The sequence below is a fragment of the Schistocerca americana genome, unplaced genomic scaffold (genome assembly GCF_021461395.2).
Source record: "Schistocerca americana isolate TAMUIC-IGC-003095 unplaced genomic scaffold, iqSchAmer2.1 HiC_scaffold_220, whole genome shotgun sequence".
NCBI lineage: Eukaryota > Metazoa > Arthropoda > Insecta > Orthoptera > Acrididae > Schistocerca > Schistocerca americana.
Genome location: NW_025725929.1, coordinates 189,352 through 207,726, shown reverse-complemented (window position 1 = coordinate 207,726; position 18,375 = coordinate 189,352). Strand labels below are relative to the sequence as shown.

The 18,375-nt window shown below is 53.2% G+C and overlaps 57 non-coding genes across 57 annotated transcripts; 38 read left to right on the top strand and 19 right to left on the bottom strand.

Moving 5' to 3' along the window:
• The first annotated feature begins 210 nt into the window (after positions 1-210).
• Positions 211-283, top strand: Trnav-cac. Its single transcript has one exon. It is a non-coding gene; the product is annotated as a tRNA-Val (tRNA).
• Positions 284-440: 157 nt separating this feature from the next.
• Positions 441-513, top strand: Trnav-aac. The gene has a single exon. It is a non-coding gene; the product is annotated as a tRNA-Val (tRNA).
• Positions 514-707: 194 nt separating this feature from the next.
• On the bottom strand, positions 708-779 carry Trnap-agg. The gene has a single exon. It is a non-coding gene; the product is annotated as a tRNA-Pro (tRNA).
• A 402-nt stretch (positions 780-1,181) lies between these two features.
• Trnav-cac lies at positions 1,182-1,254 on the top strand. Its single transcript has one exon. It is a non-coding gene; the product is annotated as a tRNA-Val (tRNA).
• A 157-nt stretch (positions 1,255-1,411) lies between these two features.
• Trnav-aac lies at positions 1,412-1,484 on the top strand. Its single transcript has one exon. It is a non-coding gene; the product is annotated as a tRNA-Val (tRNA).
• A 194-nt stretch (positions 1,485-1,678) lies between these two features.
• Trnap-agg lies at positions 1,679-1,750 on the bottom strand. Its single transcript has one exon. It is a non-coding gene; the product is annotated as a tRNA-Pro (tRNA).
• Positions 1,751-2,152: 402 nt separating this feature from the next.
• Positions 2,153-2,225, top strand: Trnav-cac. Its single transcript has one exon. It is a non-coding gene; the product is annotated as a tRNA-Val (tRNA).
• Positions 2,226-2,382: 157 nt separating this feature from the next.
• Positions 2,383-2,455, top strand: Trnav-aac. The gene has a single exon. It is a non-coding gene; the product is annotated as a tRNA-Val (tRNA).
• Positions 2,456-2,649: 194 nt separating this feature from the next.
• Trnap-agg lies at positions 2,650-2,721 on the bottom strand. Its single transcript has one exon. It is a non-coding gene; the product is annotated as a tRNA-Pro (tRNA).
• Positions 2,722-3,123: 402 nt separating this feature from the next.
• Trnav-cac lies at positions 3,124-3,196 on the top strand. Its single transcript has one exon. It is a non-coding gene; the product is annotated as a tRNA-Val (tRNA).
• A 157-nt stretch (positions 3,197-3,353) lies between these two features.
• On the top strand, positions 3,354-3,426 carry Trnav-aac. The gene has a single exon. It is a non-coding gene; the product is annotated as a tRNA-Val (tRNA).
• Positions 3,427-3,620: 194 nt separating this feature from the next.
• Positions 3,621-3,692, bottom strand: Trnap-agg. Its single transcript has one exon. It is a non-coding gene; the product is annotated as a tRNA-Pro (tRNA).
• Positions 3,693-4,094: 402 nt separating this feature from the next.
• On the top strand, positions 4,095-4,167 carry Trnav-cac. The gene has a single exon. It is a non-coding gene; the product is annotated as a tRNA-Val (tRNA).
• A 157-nt stretch (positions 4,168-4,324) lies between these two features.
• On the top strand, positions 4,325-4,397 carry Trnav-aac. Its single transcript has one exon. It is a non-coding gene; the product is annotated as a tRNA-Val (tRNA).
• A 194-nt stretch (positions 4,398-4,591) lies between these two features.
• On the bottom strand, positions 4,592-4,663 carry Trnap-agg. Its single transcript has one exon. It is a non-coding gene; the product is annotated as a tRNA-Pro (tRNA).
• Positions 4,664-5,065: 402 nt separating this feature from the next.
• Positions 5,066-5,138, top strand: Trnav-cac. Its single transcript has one exon. It is a non-coding gene; the product is annotated as a tRNA-Val (tRNA).
• Positions 5,139-5,295: 157 nt separating this feature from the next.
• On the top strand, positions 5,296-5,368 carry Trnav-aac. The gene has a single exon. It is a non-coding gene; the product is annotated as a tRNA-Val (tRNA).
• A 194-nt stretch (positions 5,369-5,562) lies between these two features.
• Positions 5,563-5,634, bottom strand: Trnap-agg. The gene has a single exon. It is a non-coding gene; the product is annotated as a tRNA-Pro (tRNA).
• Positions 5,635-6,036: 402 nt separating this feature from the next.
• Positions 6,037-6,109, top strand: Trnav-cac. The gene has a single exon. It is a non-coding gene; the product is annotated as a tRNA-Val (tRNA).
• Positions 6,110-6,266: 157 nt separating this feature from the next.
• Trnav-aac lies at positions 6,267-6,339 on the top strand. The gene has a single exon. It is a non-coding gene; the product is annotated as a tRNA-Val (tRNA).
• A 194-nt stretch (positions 6,340-6,533) lies between these two features.
• Positions 6,534-6,605, bottom strand: Trnap-agg. The gene has a single exon. It is a non-coding gene; the product is annotated as a tRNA-Pro (tRNA).
• Positions 6,606-7,007: 402 nt separating this feature from the next.
• On the top strand, positions 7,008-7,080 carry Trnav-cac. The gene has a single exon. It is a non-coding gene; the product is annotated as a tRNA-Val (tRNA).
• Positions 7,081-7,237: 157 nt separating this feature from the next.
• Trnav-aac lies at positions 7,238-7,310 on the top strand. Its single transcript has one exon. It is a non-coding gene; the product is annotated as a tRNA-Val (tRNA).
• A 194-nt stretch (positions 7,311-7,504) lies between these two features.
• On the bottom strand, positions 7,505-7,576 carry Trnap-agg. Its single transcript has one exon. It is a non-coding gene; the product is annotated as a tRNA-Pro (tRNA).
• A 402-nt stretch (positions 7,577-7,978) lies between these two features.
• On the top strand, positions 7,979-8,051 carry Trnav-cac. The gene has a single exon. It is a non-coding gene; the product is annotated as a tRNA-Val (tRNA).
• A 157-nt stretch (positions 8,052-8,208) lies between these two features.
• Positions 8,209-8,281, top strand: Trnav-aac. Its single transcript has one exon. It is a non-coding gene; the product is annotated as a tRNA-Val (tRNA).
• Positions 8,282-8,475: 194 nt separating this feature from the next.
• On the bottom strand, positions 8,476-8,547 carry Trnap-agg. The gene has a single exon. It is a non-coding gene; the product is annotated as a tRNA-Pro (tRNA).
• A 402-nt stretch (positions 8,548-8,949) lies between these two features.
• Trnav-cac lies at positions 8,950-9,022 on the top strand. Its single transcript has one exon. It is a non-coding gene; the product is annotated as a tRNA-Val (tRNA).
• A 157-nt stretch (positions 9,023-9,179) lies between these two features.
• Trnav-aac lies at positions 9,180-9,252 on the top strand. The gene has a single exon. It is a non-coding gene; the product is annotated as a tRNA-Val (tRNA).
• Positions 9,253-9,446: 194 nt separating this feature from the next.
• Trnap-agg lies at positions 9,447-9,518 on the bottom strand. The gene has a single exon. It is a non-coding gene; the product is annotated as a tRNA-Pro (tRNA).
• A 402-nt stretch (positions 9,519-9,920) lies between these two features.
• Positions 9,921-9,993, top strand: Trnav-cac. Its single transcript has one exon. It is a non-coding gene; the product is annotated as a tRNA-Val (tRNA).
• Positions 9,994-10,150: 157 nt separating this feature from the next.
• Positions 10,151-10,223, top strand: Trnav-aac. Its single transcript has one exon. It is a non-coding gene; the product is annotated as a tRNA-Val (tRNA).
• Positions 10,224-10,417: 194 nt separating this feature from the next.
• Positions 10,418-10,489, bottom strand: Trnap-agg. The gene has a single exon. It is a non-coding gene; the product is annotated as a tRNA-Pro (tRNA).
• A 402-nt stretch (positions 10,490-10,891) lies between these two features.
• On the top strand, positions 10,892-10,964 carry Trnav-cac. Its single transcript has one exon. It is a non-coding gene; the product is annotated as a tRNA-Val (tRNA).
• A 157-nt stretch (positions 10,965-11,121) lies between these two features.
• On the top strand, positions 11,122-11,194 carry Trnav-aac. Its single transcript has one exon. It is a non-coding gene; the product is annotated as a tRNA-Val (tRNA).
• A 194-nt stretch (positions 11,195-11,388) lies between these two features.
• Trnap-agg lies at positions 11,389-11,460 on the bottom strand. Its single transcript has one exon. It is a non-coding gene; the product is annotated as a tRNA-Pro (tRNA).
• Positions 11,461-11,862: 402 nt separating this feature from the next.
• Trnav-cac lies at positions 11,863-11,935 on the top strand. Its single transcript has one exon. It is a non-coding gene; the product is annotated as a tRNA-Val (tRNA).
• A 157-nt stretch (positions 11,936-12,092) lies between these two features.
• On the top strand, positions 12,093-12,165 carry Trnav-aac. The gene has a single exon. It is a non-coding gene; the product is annotated as a tRNA-Val (tRNA).
• Positions 12,166-12,359: 194 nt separating this feature from the next.
• Positions 12,360-12,431, bottom strand: Trnap-agg. Its single transcript has one exon. It is a non-coding gene; the product is annotated as a tRNA-Pro (tRNA).
• Positions 12,432-12,833: 402 nt separating this feature from the next.
• On the top strand, positions 12,834-12,906 carry Trnav-cac. The gene has a single exon. It is a non-coding gene; the product is annotated as a tRNA-Val (tRNA).
• A 157-nt stretch (positions 12,907-13,063) lies between these two features.
• On the top strand, positions 13,064-13,135 carry Trnav-aac. Its single transcript has one exon. It is a non-coding gene; the product is annotated as a tRNA-Val (tRNA).
• Positions 13,136-13,329: 194 nt separating this feature from the next.
• Trnap-agg lies at positions 13,330-13,401 on the bottom strand. Its single transcript has one exon. It is a non-coding gene; the product is annotated as a tRNA-Pro (tRNA).
• Positions 13,402-13,803: 402 nt separating this feature from the next.
• On the top strand, positions 13,804-13,876 carry Trnav-cac. Its single transcript has one exon. It is a non-coding gene; the product is annotated as a tRNA-Val (tRNA).
• Positions 13,877-14,033: 157 nt separating this feature from the next.
• Trnav-aac lies at positions 14,034-14,106 on the top strand. Its single transcript has one exon. It is a non-coding gene; the product is annotated as a tRNA-Val (tRNA).
• Positions 14,107-14,300: 194 nt separating this feature from the next.
• Positions 14,301-14,372, bottom strand: Trnap-agg. The gene has a single exon. It is a non-coding gene; the product is annotated as a tRNA-Pro (tRNA).
• A 402-nt stretch (positions 14,373-14,774) lies between these two features.
• Trnav-cac lies at positions 14,775-14,847 on the top strand. Its single transcript has one exon. It is a non-coding gene; the product is annotated as a tRNA-Val (tRNA).
• A 157-nt stretch (positions 14,848-15,004) lies between these two features.
• On the top strand, positions 15,005-15,077 carry Trnav-aac. Its single transcript has one exon. It is a non-coding gene; the product is annotated as a tRNA-Val (tRNA).
• A 194-nt stretch (positions 15,078-15,271) lies between these two features.
• On the bottom strand, positions 15,272-15,343 carry Trnap-agg. The gene has a single exon. It is a non-coding gene; the product is annotated as a tRNA-Pro (tRNA).
• A 402-nt stretch (positions 15,344-15,745) lies between these two features.
• Trnav-cac lies at positions 15,746-15,818 on the top strand. The gene has a single exon. It is a non-coding gene; the product is annotated as a tRNA-Val (tRNA).
• Positions 15,819-15,975: 157 nt separating this feature from the next.
• On the top strand, positions 15,976-16,047 carry Trnav-aac. Its single transcript has one exon. It is a non-coding gene; the product is annotated as a tRNA-Val (tRNA).
• A 194-nt stretch (positions 16,048-16,241) lies between these two features.
• Positions 16,242-16,313, bottom strand: Trnap-agg. Its single transcript has one exon. It is a non-coding gene; the product is annotated as a tRNA-Pro (tRNA).
• A 402-nt stretch (positions 16,314-16,715) lies between these two features.
• On the top strand, positions 16,716-16,788 carry Trnav-cac. Its single transcript has one exon. It is a non-coding gene; the product is annotated as a tRNA-Val (tRNA).
• A 157-nt stretch (positions 16,789-16,945) lies between these two features.
• On the top strand, positions 16,946-17,018 carry Trnav-aac. The gene has a single exon. It is a non-coding gene; the product is annotated as a tRNA-Val (tRNA).
• Positions 17,019-17,212: 194 nt separating this feature from the next.
• Positions 17,213-17,284, bottom strand: Trnap-agg. The gene has a single exon. It is a non-coding gene; the product is annotated as a tRNA-Pro (tRNA).
• A 402-nt stretch (positions 17,285-17,686) lies between these two features.
• On the top strand, positions 17,687-17,759 carry Trnav-cac. The gene has a single exon. It is a non-coding gene; the product is annotated as a tRNA-Val (tRNA).
• A 157-nt stretch (positions 17,760-17,916) lies between these two features.
• Trnav-aac lies at positions 17,917-17,989 on the top strand. Its single transcript has one exon. It is a non-coding gene; the product is annotated as a tRNA-Val (tRNA).
• Positions 17,990-18,183: 194 nt separating this feature from the next.
• On the bottom strand, positions 18,184-18,255 carry Trnap-agg. Its single transcript has one exon. It is a non-coding gene; the product is annotated as a tRNA-Pro (tRNA).
• Positions 18,256-18,375: the final 120 nt, after the last annotated feature.

The following is an 18,375-nucleotide window of genomic DNA, read 5'->3' as shown; positions in this document are numbered from 1 at the left end:
CTGATATGACTTGCAATAACGACTGCGCGAAACGCCGCTATATCGTTAGGGGTGCTACGGCATACACCCTCTCGAGCACCCCGAAGACTTCTTGAGCCCTCGGCTGTGATGGGTTCCAGGCTGACAAAAGAACTGTCGTGTGTGCATTCGCGGACGAGAGAAAGTCTGAGGCAAGTTCGAGTGAACAAGGATGGACTCCTCAGGTCCGTCGTTTCCGTAGTGTAGCGGTTATCACGTCTGCTTCACACGCAGAAGGTCCCCGGTTCGATCCCGGGCGGGAACAGTATTTTCCTGCCTATGTCGTATTGTCCTCCAATGAGCCACGTCGTGTGTGGATCTGCTGCATGTCCCTTCGTTTGCAAGCACCACATTTATTGAATTTTTTAGTTACGACGGCAACATCACTATAAGTTGTCTGTGAAGTAAGGTGCACACAAGCAGTTTCCGTGGTGTGGCGGTTATCACGTCTGCCTAACACGCAGAAGGTCCCCGGTTCGATCCCGGGCGGAAACACTTTTTCATCACTTTAAGCAAGACGTACTAACATGCATCTGCTACCATCTGTACCCGAAACCTTCGTAATCGCCTTCACGCGTCGGACCCGAGTGTCAATTGCTCACATCGAATAAGAAATTCATTTGATATTGACGGCGATCTTTTTGCGCTGACTCAGCCACTGACGTGCGATCAGTTTGCACAAAACGCTAGGGCTCGTCCGGGATTTGAACCCGGGACCTCCTGCAACCTAAGCAGGAATCATACCCCTAGACCAACGAGCCCTGTGACACGGCGAACGCCAATTATTCCAGTCCCTCGATGTCGTCCAGGGTGCCCTGGAAGTCTCGTGTACGCTGGCGGGATGGGGGCGGCGCGAATTCCCGCGGTCGGCGGCCTTCCTGGGCTATTGGTACCTTCATGTAGAGCTGCCGCTGGGCTCGCACTGCCTGCTGCTGAGAAAGTGATTGCTTTTGCTGATATGACTTGCAATAACGACTGCGCGAAACGCCGCTATATCGTTAGGGGTGCTACGGCAGACACCCTCTCGAGCACCCCGAAGACTTCTTGAGCCCTCGGCTGTGATGGGTTCCAGGCTGACAAAAGAACTGTCGTGTGTGCATTCGCGGACGAGAGAAAGTCTGAGGCAAGTTCGAGTGAACAAGGATGGACTCCTCAGGTCCGTCGTTTCCGTAGTGTAGCGGTTATCACGTCTGCTTCACACGCAGAAGGTCCCCGGTTCGATCCCGGGCGGGAACAGTATTTTCCTGCCTATGTCGTATTGTCCTCCAATGAGCCACGTCGTGTGTGGATCTGCTGCATGTCCCTTCGTTTGCAAGTACCACATTTATTGAATTTTTTAGTTACGATGGCAACATCACTATAAGTTGTCTGTGAAGTAAGGTGCACACAAGCAGTTTCCGTGGTGTAGCGGTTATCACGTCTGCCTAACACGCAGAAGGTCCCCTGTTCGATCCCGGGCGGAAACACTTTTTCATCACTTTAAGCAAGACGTACTAACATGCATCTGCTACCGTCTGTACCCGAAACCTTCGTAATCGCCTTCACGCGTCGGACCCGAGTGTCAATTGCTCACATCGAATAAGAAATTCATTTGATATTGACGGCGATCTTTTTGCGCTGACTCAGCCACTGACGTGCGATCAGTTTGCACAAAACGCTAGGGCTCGTCCGGGATTTGAACCCGGGACCTCCTGCAACCTAAGCAGGAATCATACCCCTAGACCAACGAGCCCTGTGACACGGCGAACGCCAATTATTCCAGTCCCTCGATGTCGTCCAGGGTGCCCTGGAAGTCTCGTGTACGCTGGCGGGATGGGGTCGGCGCGAATTCCCGCGGTCGGCGGCCTTCCTGGGCTATTGGTACCTTCATGTAGAGCTGCCGCTGGGCTCGCACTGCCTGCTGCTGAGAAAGTGATTGCTTTTGCTGATATGACTTGCAATAACGACTGCGCGAAACGCCGCTATATCGTTAGGGGTGCTACGGCATACACCCTCTCGAGCACCCCGAAGACTTCTTGAGCCCTCGGCTGTGATGGGTTCCAGGCTGACAAAAGAACTGTCGTGTGTGCATTCGCGGACGAGAGAAAGTCTGAGACAAGTTCGAGTGAACAAGGATGGACTCCTCAGGTCCGTCGTTTCCGTAGTGTAGCGGTTATCACGTCTGCTTCACACGCAGAAGGTCCCCGGTTCGATCCCGGGCGGGAACAGTATGTTCCTGCCTATGTCGTATTGTCCTCCAATGAGCCACGTCGTGTGTGGATCTGCTGCATGTCCCTTCGTTTGCAAGTACCACATTTATTGAATTTTTTAGTTACGATGGCAACATCACTATAAGTTGTCTGTGAAGTAAGGTGCACACAAGCAGTTTCCGTGGTGTAGCGGTTATCACGTCTGCCTAACACGCAGAAGGTCCCCTGTTCGATCCCGGGCGGAAACACTTTTTCATCACTTTAAGCAAGACGTACTAACATGCATCTGCTACCGTCTGTACCCGAAACCTTCGTAATCGCCTTCACGCGTCGGACCCGAGTGTCAATTGCTCACATCGAATAAGAAATTCATTTGATATTGACGGCGATCTTTTTGCGCTGACTCAGCCACTGACGTGCGATCAGTTTGCACAAAACGCTAGGGCTCGTCCGGGATTTGAACCCGGGACCTCCTGCAACCTAAGCAGGAATCATACCCCTAGACCAACGAGCCCTGTGACACGGCGAACGCCAATTATTCCAGTCCCTCGATGTCGTCCAGGGTGCCCTGGAAGTCTCGTGTACGCTGGCGGGATGGGGGCGGCGCGAATTCCCGCGGTCCGCGGCCTTCCTGGGCTATTGGTACCTTCATGTAGAGCTGCCGCTGGGCTCGCACTGCCTGCTGCTGAGAAAGTGATTGCTTTTGCTGATATGACTTGCAATAACGACTGCGCGAAACGCCGCTATATCGTTAGGGGTGCTACGGCAGACACCCTCTCGAGCACCCCGAAGACTTCTTGAGCCCTCGGCTGTGATGGGTTCCAGGCTGACAAAAGAACTGTCGTGTGTGCATTCGCGGACGAGAGAAAGTCTGAGGCAAGTTCGAGTGAACAAGGATGGACTCCTCAGGTCCGTCGTTTCCGTAGTGTAGCGGTTATCACGTCTGCTTCACACGCAGAAGGTCCCCGGTTAGATCCCGGGCGGGAACAGTATTTTCCTGCCTATGTCGTATTGTCCTCCAATGAGCCACGTCGTGTGTGGATCTGCTGCATGTCCCTTCGTTTGCAAGTACCACATTTATTGAATTTTTTAGTTACGATGGCAACATCACTATAAGTTGTCTGTGAAGTAAGGTGCACACAAGCAGTTTCCGTGGTGTAGCGGTTATCACGTCTGCCTAACACGCAGAAGGTCCCCGGTTCGATCCCGGGCGGAAACACTTTTTCATCACTTTAAGCAAGACGTACTAACATGCATCTGCTACCATCTGTACCCGAAACCTTCGTAATCGCCTTCACGCGTCGGACCCGAGTGTCAATTGCTCACATCGAATAAGAAATTCATTTGATATTGACGGCGATCTTTTTGCGCTGACTCAGCCACTGACGTGCGATCAGTTTGCACAAAACGCTAGGGCTCGTCCGGGATTTGAACCCGGGACCTCCTGCACCCTAAGCAGGAATCATACCCCTAGACCAACGAGCCCTGTGACACGGCGAACGCCAATTATTCCAGTCCCTCGATGTCGTCCAGGGTGCCCTGGAAGTCTCGTGTACGCTGGCGGGATGGGGGCGGCGCGAATTCCCGCGGTCGGCGGCCTTCCTGGGCTATTGGTACCTTCATGTAGAGCTGCCGCTGGGCTCGCACTGCCTGCTGCTGAGAAAGTGATTGCTTTTGCTGATATGACTTGCAATAACGACTGCGCGAAACGCCGCTATATCGTTAGGGGTGCTACGGCAGACACCCTCTCGAGCACCCCGAAGACTTCTTGAGCCCTCGGCTGTGATGGGTTCCAGGCTGACAAAAGAACTGTCGTGTGTGCATTCGCGGACGAGAGAAAGTCTGAGGCAAGTTCGAGTGAACAAGGATGGACTCCTCAGGTCCGTCGTTTCCGTAGTGTAGCGGTTATCACGTCTGCTTCACACGCAGAAGGTCCCCGGTTCGATCCCGGGCGGGAACAGTATTTTCCGGCCTATGTCGTATTGTCCTCCAATGAGCCACGTCGTGTGTGGATCTGCTGCATGTCCCTTCATTTGCAAGTACCACATTTATTGAATTTTTTAGTTACGATGGCAACATCACTATAAGTTGTCTGTGAAGTAAGGTGCACACAAGCAGTTTCCGTGGTGTAGCGGTTATCACGTCTGCCTAACACGCAGAAGGTCTCCGGTTCGATCCCGGGCGGAAACACTTTTTCATCACTTTAAGCAAGACGTACTAACATGCATCTGCTACCATCTGTAACCGAAACCTTCGTAATCGCCTTCACGCGTCGGACCCGAGTGTCAATTGCTCACATCGAATAAGAAATTCATTTGATATTGACGGCGATCTTTTTGCGCTGACTCAGCCACTGACGTGCGATCAGTTTGCACAAAACGCTAGGGCTCGTCCGGGATTTGAACCCGGGACCTCCTGCACCCTAAGCAGGAATCATACCCCTAGACCAACGAGCCCTGTGACACGGCGAACGCCAATTATTCCAGTCCCTCGATGTCGTCCAGGGTGCCCTGGAAGTCTCGTGTACGCTGGCGGGATGGGGGCGGCGCGAATTCCCGCGGTCGGCGGCCTTCCTGGGCTATTGGTACCTTCATGTAGAGCTGCCGCTGGGCTCGCACTGCCTGCTGCTGAGAAAGTGATTGCTTTTGCTGATATGACTTGCAATAACGACTGCGCGAAACGCCGCTATATCGTTAGGGGTGCTACGGCAGACACCCTCTCGAGCACCCCGAAGACTTCTTGAGCCCTCGGCTGTGATGGGTTCCAGGCTGACAAAAGAACTGTCGTGTGTGCATTCGCGGACGAGAGAAAGTCTGAGGCAAGTTCGAGTGAACAAGGATGGACTCCTCAGGTCCGTCGTTTCCGTAGTGTAGCGGTTATCACGTCTGCTTCACACGCAGAAGGTCCCCGGTTCGATCCCGGGCGGGAACAGTATTTTCCTGCCTATGTCGTATTGTCCTCCAATGAGCCACGTCGTGTGTGGATCTGCTGCATGTCCCTTCGTTTGCAAGTACCACATTTATTGAATTTTTTAGTTACGATGGCAACATCACTATAAGTTGTCTGTGAAGTAAGGTGCACACAAGCAGTTTCCGTGGTGTAGCGGTTATCACGTCTGCCTAACACGCAGAAGGTCTCCGGTTCGATCCCGGGCGGAAACACTTTTTCATCACTTTAAGCAAGACGTACTAACATGCATCTGCTACCATCTGTAACCGAAACCTTCGTAATCGCCTTCACGCGTCGGACCCGAGTGTCAATTGCTCACATCGAATAAGAAATTCATTTGATATTGACGGCGATCTTTTTGCGCTGACTCAGCCACTGACGTGCGATCAGTTTGCACAAAACGCTAGGGCTCGCCCGGGATTTGAACCCGGGACCTCCTGCACCCTAAGCAGGAATCATACCCCTAGACCAACGAGCCCTGTGACACGGCGAACGCCAATTATTCCAGTCCCTCGATGTCGTCCAGGGTGCCCTGGAAGTCTCGTGTACGCTGGCGGGATGGGGGCGGCGCGAATTCCCGCGGTCGGCGGCCTTCCTGGGCTATTGGTACCTTCATGTAGAGCTGCCGCTGGGCTCGCACTGCCTGCTGCTGAGAAAGTGATTGCTTTTGCTGATATGACTTGCAATAACGACTGCGCGAAACGCCGCTATATCGTTAGGGGTGCTACGGCAGACACCCTCTCGAGCACCCCGAAGACTTCTTGAGCCCTCGGCTGTGATGGGTTCCAGGCTGACAAAAGAACTGTCGTGTGTGCATTCGCGGACGAGAGAAAGTCTGAGGCAAGTTCGAGTGAACAAGGATGGACTCCTCAGGTCCGTCGTTTCCGTAGTGTAGCGGTTATCACGTCTGCTTCACACGCAGAAGGTCCCCGGTTCGATCCCGGGCGGGAACAGTATTTTCCTGCCTATGTCGTATTGTCCTCCAATGAGCCACGTCGTGTGTGGATCTGCTGCATGTCCCTTCGTTTGCAAGTACCACATTTATTGAATTTTTTAGTTACGATGGCAACATCACTATAAGTTGTCTGTGAAGTAAGGTGCACACAAGCAGTTTCCGTGGTGTAGCGGTTATCACGTCTGCCTAACACGCAGAAGGTCCCCGGTTCGATCCCGGGCGGAAACACTTTTTCATCACTTTAAGCAAGACGTACTAACATGCATCTGCTACCATCTGTAACCGAAACCTTCGTAATCGCCTTCACGCGTCGGACCCGAGTGTCAATTGCTCACATCGAATAAGAAATTCATTTGATATTGACGGCGATCTTTTTGCGCTGACTCAGCCACTGACGTGCGATCAGTTTGCACAAAACGCTAGGGCTCGTCCGGGATTTGAACCCGGGACCTCCTGCACCCTAAGCAGGAATCATACCCCTAGACCAACGAGCCCTGTAACACGGCGAACGCCAATTATTCCAGTCCCTCGATGTCGTCCAGGGTGCCCTGGAAGTCTCGTGTACGCTGGCGGGATGGGGGCGGCGCGAATTCCCGCGGTCGGCGGCCTTCCTGGGCTATTGGTACCTTCATGTAGAGCTGCCGCTGGGCTCGCACTGCCTGCTGCTGAGAAAGTGATTGCTTTTGCTGATATGACTTGCAATAACGACTGCGCGAAACGCCGCTATATCGTTAGGGGTGCTACGGCAGACACCCTCTCGAGCACCCCGAAGACTTCTTGAGCCCTCGGCTGTGATGGGTTCCAGGCTGACAAAAGAACTGTCGTGTGTGCATTCGCGGACGAGAGAAAGTCTGAGGCAAGTTCGAGTGAACAAGGATGGACTCCTCAGGTCCGTCGTTTCCGTAGTGTAGCGGTTATCATGTCTGCTTCACACGCAGAAGGTCCCCGGTTAGATCCCGGGCGGGAACAGTATTTTCCTGCCTATGTCGTATTGTCCTCCAATGAGCCACGTCGTGTGTGGATCTGCTGCATGTCCCTTCGTTTGCAAGTACCACATTTATTGAATTTTTTAGTTACGATGGCAACATCACTATAAGTTGTCTGTGAAGTAAGGTGCACACAAGCAGTTTCCGTGGTGTAGCGGTTATCACGTCTGCCTAACACGCAGAAGGTCCCCGGTTCGATCCCGGGCGGAAACACTTTTTCATCACTTTAAGCAAGACGTACTAACATGCATCTGCTACCATCTGTACCCGAAACCTTCGTAATCGCCTTCACGCGTCGGACCCGAGTGTCAATTGCTCACATCGAATAAGAAATTCATTTGATATTGACGGCGATCTTTTTGCGCTGACTCAGCCACTGACGTGCGATCAGTTTGCACAAAACGCTAGGGCTCGTCCGGGATTTGAACCCGGGACCTCCTGCACCCTAAGCAGGAATCATACCCCTAGACCAACGAGCCCTGTGACACGGCGAACGCCAATTATTCCAGTCCCTCGATGTCGTCCAGGGTGCCCTGGAAGTCTCGTGTACGCTGGCGGGATGGGGGCGGCGCGAATTCCCGCGGTCGGCGGCCTTCCTGGGCTATTGGTACCTTCATGTAGAGCTGCCGCTGGGCTCGCACTGCCTGCTGCTGAGAAAGTGATTGCTTTTGCTGATATGACTTGCAATAACGACTGCGCGGAACGCCGCTATATCGTTAGGGGTGCTACGGCAGACACCCTCTCGAGCACCCCGAAGACTTCTTGAGCCCTCGGCTGTGATGGGTTCCAGGCTGACAAAAGAACTGTCGTGTGTGCATTCGCGGACGAGAGAAAGTCTGAGGCAAGTTCGAGTGAACAAGGATGGACTCCTCAGGTCCGTCGTTTCCGTAGTGTAGCGGTTATCACGTCTGCTTCACACGCAGAAGGTCCCCGGTTCGATCCCGGGCGGGAACAGTATTTTCCTGCCTATGTCGTATTGTCCTCCAATGAGCCACGTCGTGTGTGGATCTGCTGCATGTCCCTTCGTTTGCAAGTACCACATTTATTGAATTTTTTAGTTACGATGGCAACATCACTATAAGTTGTCTGTGAAGTAAGGTGCACACAAGCAGTTTCCGTGGTGTAGCGGTTATCACGTCTGCCTAACACGCAGAAGGTCCCCGGTTCGATCCCGGGCGGAAACACTTTTTCATCACTTTAAGCAAGACGTACTAACATGCATCTGCTACCATCTGTAACCGAAACCTTCGTAATCGCCTTCACGCGTCGGACCCGAGTGTCAATTGCTCACATCGAATAAGAAATTCATTTGATATTGACGGCGATCTTTTTGCGCTGACTCAGCCACTGACGTGCGATCAGTTTGCACAAAACGCTAGGGCTCGTCCGGGATTTGAACCCGGGACCTCCTGCACCCTAAGCAGGAATCATACCCCTAGACCAACGAGCCCTGTGACACGGCGAACGCCAATTATTCCAGTCCCTCGATGTCGTCCAGGGTGCCCTGGAAGTCTCGTGTACGCTGGCGGGATGGGGGCGGCGCGAATTCCCGCGGTCGGCGGCCTTCCTGGGCTATTGGTACCTTCATGTAGAGCTGCCGCTGGGCTCGCACTGCCTGCTGCTGAGAAAGTGATTGCTTTTGCTGATATGACTTGCAATAACGACTGCGCGAAACGCCGCTATATCGTTAGGGGTGCTACGGCAGACAACCTCTCGAGCACCCCGAAGACTTCTTGAGCCCTCGGCTGTGATGGGTTCCAGGCTGACAAAAGAACTGTCGTGTGTGCATTCGCGGACGAGAGAAAGTCTGAGGCAAGTTCGAGTGAACAAGGATGGACTCCTCAGGTCCGTCGTTTCCGTAGTGTAGCGGTTATCATGTCTGCTTCACACGCAGAAGGTCCCCGGTTAGATCCCGGGCGGGAACAGTATTTTCCTGCCTATGTCGTATTGTCCTCCAATGAGCCACGTCGTGTGTGGATCTGCTGCATGTCCCTTCGTTTGCAAGTACCACATTTATTGAATTTTTTAGTTACGATGGCAACATCACTATAAGTTGTCTGTGAAGTAAGGTGCACACAAGCAGTTTCCGTGGTGTAGCGGTTATCACGTCTGCCTAACACGCAGAAGGTCCCCGGTTCGATCCCGGGCGGAAACACTTTTTCATCACTTTAAGCAAGACGTACTAACATGCATCTGCTACCATCTGTACCCGAAACCTTCGTAATCGCCTTCACGCGTCGGACCCGAGTGTCAATTGCTCACATCGAATAAGAAATTCATTTGATATTGACGGCGATCTTTTTGCGCTGACTCAGCCACTGACGTGCGATCAGTTTGCACAAAACGCTAGGGCTCGTCCGGGATTTGAACCCGGGACCTCCTGCACCCTAAGCAGGAATCATACCCCTAGACCAACGAGCCCTGTGACACGGCGAACGCCAATTATTCCAGTCCCTCGATGTCGTCCAGGGTGCCCTGGAAGTCTCGTGTACGCTGGCGGGATGGGGGCGGCGCGAATTCCCGCGGTCGGCGGCCTTCCTGGGCTATTGGTACCTTCATGTAGAGCTGCCGCTGGGCTCGCACTGCCTGCTGCTGAGAAAGTGATTGCTTTTGCTGATATGACTTGCAATAACGACTGCGCGAAACGCCGCTATATCGTTAGGGGTGCTACGGCAGACACCCTCTCGAGCACCCCGAAGACTTCTTGAGCCCTCGGCTGTGATGGGTTCCAGGCTGACAAAAGAACTGTCGTGTGTGCATTCGCGGACGAGAGAAAGTCTGAGGCAAGTTCGAGTGAACAAGGATGGACTCCTCAGGTCCGTCGTTTCCGTAGTGTAGCGGTTATCACGTCTGCTTCACACGCAGAAGGTCCCCGGTTAGATCCCGGGCGGGAACAGTATTTTCCTGCCTATGTCGTATTGTCCTCCAATGAGCCACGTCGTGTGTGGATCTGCTGCATGTCCCTTCGTTTGCAAGTACCACATTTATTGAATTTTTTAGTTACGATGGCAACATCACTATAAGTTGTCTGTGAAGTAAGGTGCACACAAGCAGTTTCCGTGGTGTAGCGGTTATCACGTCTGCCTAACACGCAGAAGGTCCCCGGTTCGATCCCGGGCGGAAACACTTTTTCATCACTTTAAGCAAGACGTACTAACATGCATCTGCTACCATCTGTACCCGAAACCTTCGTAATCGCCTTCACGCGTCGGACCCGAGTGTCAATTGCTCACATCGAATAAGAAATTCATTTGATATTGACGGCGATCTTTTTGCGCTGACTCAGCCACTGACGTGCGATCAGTTTGCACAAAACTCTAGGGCTCGTCCGGGATTTGAACCCAGGACCTCCTGCACCCTAAGCAGGAATCATACCCCTAGACCAACGAGCCCTGTGACACGGCGAACGCCAATTATTCCAGTCCCTCGATGTCGTCCAGGGTGCCCTGGAAGTCTCGTGTACGCTGGCGGGATGGGGGCGGCGCGAATTCCCGCGGTCGGCGGCCTTCCTGGGCTATTGGTACCTTCATGTAGAGCTGCCGCTGGGCTCGCACTGCCTGCTGCTGAGAAAGTGATTGCTTTTGCTGATATGACTTGCAATAACGAATGCGCGAAACGCCGCTATATCGTTAGGGGTGCTACGGCAGACACCCTCTCGAGCACCCCGAAGACTTCTTGAGCCCTCGGCTGTGATGGGTTCCAGGCTGACAAAAGAACTGTCGTGTGTGCATTCGCGGACGAGAGAAAGTCTGAGGCAAGTTCGAGTGAACAAGGATGGACTCCTCAGGTCCGTCGTTTCCGTAGTGTAGCGGTTATCACGTCTGCTTCACACGCAGAAGGTCCCCGGTTAGATCCCGGGCGGGAACAGTATTTTCCTGCCTATGTCGTATTGTCCTCCAATGAGCCACGTCGTGTGTGGATCTGCTGCATGTCCCTTCGTTTGCAAGTACCACATTTATTGAATTTTTTAGTTACGATGGCAACATCACTATAAGTTGTCTGTGAAGTAAGGTGCACACAAGCAGTTTCCGTGGTGTAGCGGTTATCACGTCTGCCTAACACGCAGAAGGTCCCCGGTTCGATCCCGGGCGGAAACACTTTTTCATCACTTTAAGCAAGACGTACTAACATGCATCTGCTACCATCTGTACCCGAAACCTTCGTAATCGCCTTCACGCGTCGGACCCGAGTGTCAATTGCTCACATCGAATAAGAAATTCATTTGATATTGACGGCGATCTTTTTGCGCTGACTCAGCCACTGACGTGCGATCAGTTTGCACAAAACTCTAGGGCTCGTCCGGGATTTGAACCCGGGACCTCCTGCACCCTAAGCAGGAATCATACCCCTAGACCAACGAGCCCTGTGACACGGCGAACGCCAATTATTCCAGTCCCTCGATGTCGTCCAGGGTGCCCTGGAAGTCTCGTGTACGCTGGCGGGATGGGGGCGGCGCGAATTCCCGCGGTCGGCGGCCTTCCTGGGCTATTGGTACCTTCATGTAGAGCTGCCGCTGGGCTCGCACTGCCTGCTGCTGAGAAAGTGATTGCTTTTGCTGATATGACTTGCAATAACGACTGCGCGAAACGCCGCTATATCGTTAGGGGTGCTACGGCAGACACCCTCTCGAGCACCCCGAAGACTTCTTGAGCCCTCGGCTGTGATGGGTTCCAGGCTGACAAAAGAACTGTCGTGTGTGCATTCGCGGACGAGAGAAAGTCTGAGGCAAGTTCGAGTGAACAAGGATGGACTCCTCAGGTCCGTCGTTTCCGTAGTGTAGCGGTTATCACGTCTGCTTCACACGCAGAAGGTCCCCGGTTCGATCCCGGGCGGGAACAGTATTTTCCTGCCTATGTCGTATTGTCCTCCAATGAGCCACGTCGTGTGTGGATCTGCTGCATGTCCCTTCGTTTGCAAGTACCACATTTATTGAATTTTTTAGTTACGATGGCAACATCACTATAAGTTGTCTGTGAAGTAAAGTGCACACAAGCAGTTTCCGTGGTGTAGCGGTTATCACATCTGCCTAACACGCAGAAGGTCCCCGGTTCGATCCCGGGCGGAAACACTTTTTCATCACTTTAAGCAAGACGTACTAACATGCATCTGCTACCATCTGTACCCGAAACCTTCGTAATCGCCTTCACGCGTCGGACCCGAGTGTCAATTGCTCACATCGAATAAGAAATTCATTTGATATTGACGGCGATCTTTTTGCGCTGACTCAGCCACTGACGTGCGATCAGTTTGCACAAAACGCTAGGGCTCGTCCGGGATTTGAACCCGGGACCTCCTGCACCCTAAGCAGGAATCATACCCCTAGACCAACGAGCCCTGTGACACGGCGAACGCCAATTATTCCAGTCCCTCGATGTCGTCCAGGGTGCCCTGGAAGTCTCGTGTACGCTGGCGGGATGGGGGCGGCGCGAATTCCCGCGGTCGGCGGCCTTCCTGGGCTATTGGTGCCTTCATGTAGAGCTGCCGCTGGGCTCGCACTGCCTGCTGCTGAGAAAGTGATTGCTTTTGCTGATATGACTTGCAATAACGACTGCGCGAAACGCCGCTATATCGTTAGGGGTGCTACGGCAGACACCCTCTCGAGCACCCCGAAGACTTCTTGAGCCCTCGGCTGTGATGGGTTCCAGGCTGACAAAAGAACTGTCGTGTGTGCATTCGCGGACGAGAGAAAGTCTGAGGCAAGTTCGAGTGAACAAGGATGGACTCCTCAGGTCCGTCGTTTCCGTAGTGTAGCGGTTATCACGTCTGCTTCACACGCAGAAGGTCCCCGGTTCGATCCCGGGCGGGAACAGTATTTTCCTGCCTATGTCGTATTGTCCTCCAATGAGCCACGTCGTGTGTGGATCTGCTGCATGTCCCTTCGTTTGCAAGTACCACATTTATTGAATTTTTTAGTTACGATGGCAACATCACTATAAGTTGTCTGTGAAGTAAGGTGCACACAAGCAGTTTCCGTGGTGTAGCGGTTATCACGTCTGCCTAACACGCAGAAGGTCCCCGGTTCGATCCGGGCGGAAACACTTTTTCATCACTTTAAGCAAGACGTACTAACATGCATCTGCTACCATCTGTACCCGAAACCTTCGTAATCGCCTTCACGCGTCGGACCCGAGTGTCAATTGCTCACATCGAATAAGAAATTCATTTGATATTGACGGCGATCTTTTTGCGCTGACTCAGCCACTGACGTGCGATCAGTTTGCACAAAACGCTACGGCTCGTCCGGGATTTGAACCCGGGACCTCCTGCACCCTAAGCAGGAATCATACCCCTAGACCAACGAGCCCTGTGACACGGCGAACGCCAATTATTCCAGTCCCTCGATGTCGTCCAGGGTGCCCTGGAAGTCTCGTGTACGCTGGCGGGATGGGGGCGGCGCGAATTCCCGCGGTCGGCGGCCTTCCTGGGCTATTGGTACCTTCATGTAGAGTTGCCGCTGGGCTCGCACTGCCTGCTGCTGAGAAAGTGATTGCTTTTGCTGATATGACTTGCAATAACGACTGCGCGAAACGCCGCTATATCGTTAGGGGTGCTACGGCAGACACCCTCTCGAGCACCCCGAAGACTTCTTGAGCCCTCGGCTGTGATGGGTTCCAGGCTGACAAAAGAACTGTCGTGTGTGCATTCGCGGACGAGAGAAAGTCTGAGGCAAGTTCGAGTGAACAAGGATGGACTCCTCAGGTCCGTCGTTTCCGTAGTGTAGCGGTTATCACGTCTGCTTCACACGCAGAAGGTCCCCGGTTCGATCCCGGGTGGGAACAGTATTTTCCTGCCTATGTCGTATTGTCCTCCAATGAGCCACGTCGTGTGTGGATCTGCTGCATGTCCCTTCGTTTGCAAGTACCACATTTATTGAATTTTTTAGTTACGATGGCAACATCACTATAAGTTGTCTGTGAAGTAAGGTGCACACAAGCAGTTTCCGTGGTGTAGCGGTTATCACGTCTGCCTAACACGCAGAAGGTCCCCGGTTCGATCCCGGGCGGAAACACTTTTTCATCACTTTAAGCAAGACGTACTAACATGCATCTGCTACCATCTGTACCCGAAACCTTCGTAATCGCCTTCACGCGTCGGACCCGAGTGTCAATTGCTCACATCGAATAAGAAATTCATTTGATATTGACGGCGATCTTTTTGCGCTGACTCAGCCACTGACGTGCGATCAGTTTGCACAAAACGCTAGGGCTCGTCCGGGATTTGAACCCGGGACCTCCTGCACCCTAAGCAGGAATCATACCCCTAGACCAACGAGCCCTGTGACACGGCGAACGCCAATTATTCCAGTCCCTCGATGTCGTCCAGGGTGCCCTGGAAGTCTCGTGTACGCTGGCGGGATGGGGGCGGCGCGAATTCCCGCGGTCGGCGGCCTTCCTGGGCTATTGGTACCTTCATGTAGAGCTGCCGCTGGGCTCGCACTGCCTGCTGCTGAGAAAGTGATTGCTTTTGCTGATATGACTTGCAATAACGACTGCGCGAAACGCCGCTATATCGTTAGGGGTGCTACGGCAGACACCCTCTCGAGCACCCCGAAGACTTCTTGAGCCCTCGGCTGTGATGGGTTCCAGGCTGACAAAAGAACTGTCGTGTGTGCATTCGCGGACGAGAGAAAGTCTGAGGCAAGTTCGAGTGAACAAGGATGGACTCCTCAGGTCCGTCGTTTCCGTAGTGTAGCGGTTATCACGTCTGCTTCACACGCAGAAGGTCCCCGGTTCGATCCCGGGCGGGAACAGTATTTTCCTGCCTATGTCGTATTGTCCTCCAATGAGCCACGTCGTGTGTGGATCTGCTGCATGTCCCTTCGTTTGCAAGTACCACATTTATTGAATTTTTTAGTTACGATGGCAACATCACTATAAGTTGTCTGTGAAGTAAGGTGCACACAAGCAGTTTCCGTGGTGTAGCGGTTATCACGTCTGCGTAACACGCAGAAGGTCCCCGGTTCGATCCCGGGCGGAAACACTTTTTCATCACTTTAAGCAAGACGTACTAACATGCATCTGCTACCATCTGTACCCGAAACCTTCGTAATCGCCTTCACGCGTCGGACCCGAGTGTCAATTGCTCACATCGAATAAGAAATTCATTTGATATTGACGGCGATCTTTTTGCGCTGACTCAGCCACTGACGTGCGATCAGTTTGCACAAAACGCTAGGGCTCGTCCGGGATTTGAACCCGGGACCTCCTGCACCCTAAGCAGGAATCATACCCCTAGACCAACAAGCCCTGTGACACGGCGAACGCCAATTATTCCAGTCCCTCGATGTCGTCCAGGGTGCCCTGGAAGTCTCGTGTACGCTGGCGGGATGGGGGCGGCGCGAATTCCCGCGGTCGGCGGCCTTCCTGGGCTATTGGTACCTTCATGTAGAGCTGCCGCTGGGCTCGCACTGCCTGCTGCTGAGAAAGTGATTGCTTTTGCTGATATGACTTGCAATAACGACTGCGCGAAACGCCGCTATATCGTTAGGGGTGCTACGGCAGACACCCTCTCGAGCACCCCGAAGACTTCTTGAGCCCTCGGCTGTGATGGGTTCCAGGCTGACAAAAGAACTGTCGTGTGTGCATTCGCGGACGAGAGAAAGTCTGAGGCAAGTTCGAGTGAACAAGGATGGACTCCTCAGGTCCGTCGTTTCCGTAGTGTAGCGGTTATCACGTCTGCTTCACACGCAGAAGGTCCCCGGTTCGATCCCGGGCGGGAACAGTATTTTCCTGCCTATGTCGTATTGTCCTCCAATGAGCCACGTCGTGTGTGGATCTGCTGCATGTCCCTTCGTTTGCAAGTACCACATTTATTGAATTTTTTAGTTACGATGGCAACATCACTATAAGTTGTCTGTGAAGTAAGGTGCACACAAGCAGTTTCCGTGGTGTAGCGGTTATCACGTCTGCCTAACACGCAGAAGGTCCCCGGTTCGATCCGGGCGGAAACACTTTTTCATCACTTTAAGCAAGACGTACTAACATGCATCTGCTACCATCTGTACCCGAAACCTTCGTAATCGCCTTCACGCGTCGGACCCGAGTGTCAATTGCTCACATCGAATAAGAAATTCATTTGATATTGACGGCGATCTTTTTGCGCTGACTCAGCCACTGACGTGCGATCAGTTTGCACAAAACGCTACGGCTCGTCCGGGATTTGAACCCGGGACCTCCTGCACCCTAAGCAGGAATCATACCCCTAGACCAACGAGCCCTGTGACACGGCGAACGCCAATTATTCCAGTCCCTCGATGTCGTCCAGGGTGCCCTGGAAGTCTCGTGTACGCTGGCGGGATTGGGGCGGCGCGAATTCCCGCGGTCGGCGGCCTTCCTGGGCTATTGGTACCTTCATGTAGAGCTGCCGCTGGGCTCGCACTGCCTGCTGCTGAGAAAGTGATTGCTTTTGCTGATATGACTTGCAATAACGACTGCGCGAAACGCCGCTATATCGTTAGGGGTGCTACGGCAGACACCCTCTCGAGCACCCCGAAGACTTCTTGAGCCCTCGGCTGTGATGGGTTCCAGGCTGACAAAAGAACTGTCGTGTGTGCATTCGCGGACGAGAGAAAGTCTGAGGCAAGTTCGAGTGAACAAGGATGGACTCCTCAGGTCCGTCGTTTCCGTAGTGTAGCGGTTATCACGTCTGCTTCACACGCAGAAGGTCCCCGGTTCGATCCCGGGCGGGAACAGTATTTTCCTGCCTATGTCGTATTGTCCTCCAATGAGCCACGTCGTGTGTGGATCTGCTGCATGTCCCTTCGTTTGCAAGTACCACATTTATTGAATTTTTTAGTTACGATGGCAACATCACTATAAGTTGTCTGTGAAGTAAGGTGCACACAAGCAGTTTCCGTGGTGTAGCGGTTATCACGTCTGCCTAACACGCAGAAGGTCCCCGGTTCGATCCCGGGCGGAAACACTTTTTCATCACTTTAAGCAAGACGTACTAACATGCATCTGCTACCATCTGTACCCGAAACCTTCGTAATCGCCTTCACGCGTCGGACCCGAGTGTCAATTGCTCACATCGAATAAGAAATTCATTTGATATTGACGGCGATCTTTTTGCGCTGACTCAGCCACTGACGTGCGATCAGTTTGCACAAAACGCTAGGGCTCGTCCGGGATTTGAACCCGGGACCTCCTGCACCCTAAGCAGGAATCATACCCCTAGACCAACGAGCCCTGTGACACGGCGAACGCCAATTATTCCAGTCCCTCGATGTCGTCCAGGGTGCCCTGGAAGTCTCGTGTACGCTGGCGGGATGGGGGCGGCGCGAATTCCCGCGGTCGGCGGCCTTCCTGGGCTATTGGTACCTTCATGTAGAGCTGCCGCTGGGCTCGCACTGCCTGCTGCTGAGAAAGTGATTGCTTTTGCTGATATGACTTGCAATAACGACTGCGCGAAACGCCGCTATATCGTTAGGGGTGCTACGGCAGACACCCTCTCGAGCACCCCGAAGACTTCTTGAGCCCTCGGCTGTGATGGGTTCCAGGCTGACAAAAGAACTGTCGTGTGTGCATTCGCGGACGAGAGAAAGTCTGAGGCAAGTTCGAGTGAACAAGGATGGACTCCTCAGGTCCGTCGTTTCCGTAGTGTAGCGGTTATCACGTCTGCTTCACACGCAGAAGGTCCCCGGTTCGATCCCGGGCGGGAACAGTATTTTCCTGCCTATGTCGTATTGTCCTCCAATGAGCCACGTCGTGTGTGGATCTGCTGCATGTCCCTTCGTTTGCAAGTACCACATTTATTGAATTTTTTAGTTACGATGGCAACATCACTATAAGTTGTCTGTGAAGTAAAGTGCACACAAGCAGTTTCCGTGGTGTAGCGGTTATCACGTCTGCCTAACACGCAGAAGGTCCCCGGTTCGATCCCGGGCGGAAACACTTTTTCATCACTTTAAGCAAGACGTACTAACATGCATCTGCTACCATCTGTACCCGAAACCTTCGTAATCGCCTTCACGCGTCGGACCCGAGTGTCAATTGCTCACATCGAATAAGAAATTCATTTGATATTGACGGCGATCTTTTTGCGCTGACTCAGCCACTGACGTGCGATCAGTTTGCACAAAACGCTAGGGCTCGTCCGGGATTTGAACCCGGGACCTCCTGCACCCTAAGCAGGAATCATACCCCTAGACCAACGAGCCCTGTGACACGGCGAACGCCAATTATTCCAGTCCCTCGATGTCGTCCAGGGTGCCCTGGAAGTCTCGTGTACGCTGGCGGGATGGGGGCGGCGCGAATTCCCGCGGTCGGCGGCCTTCCTG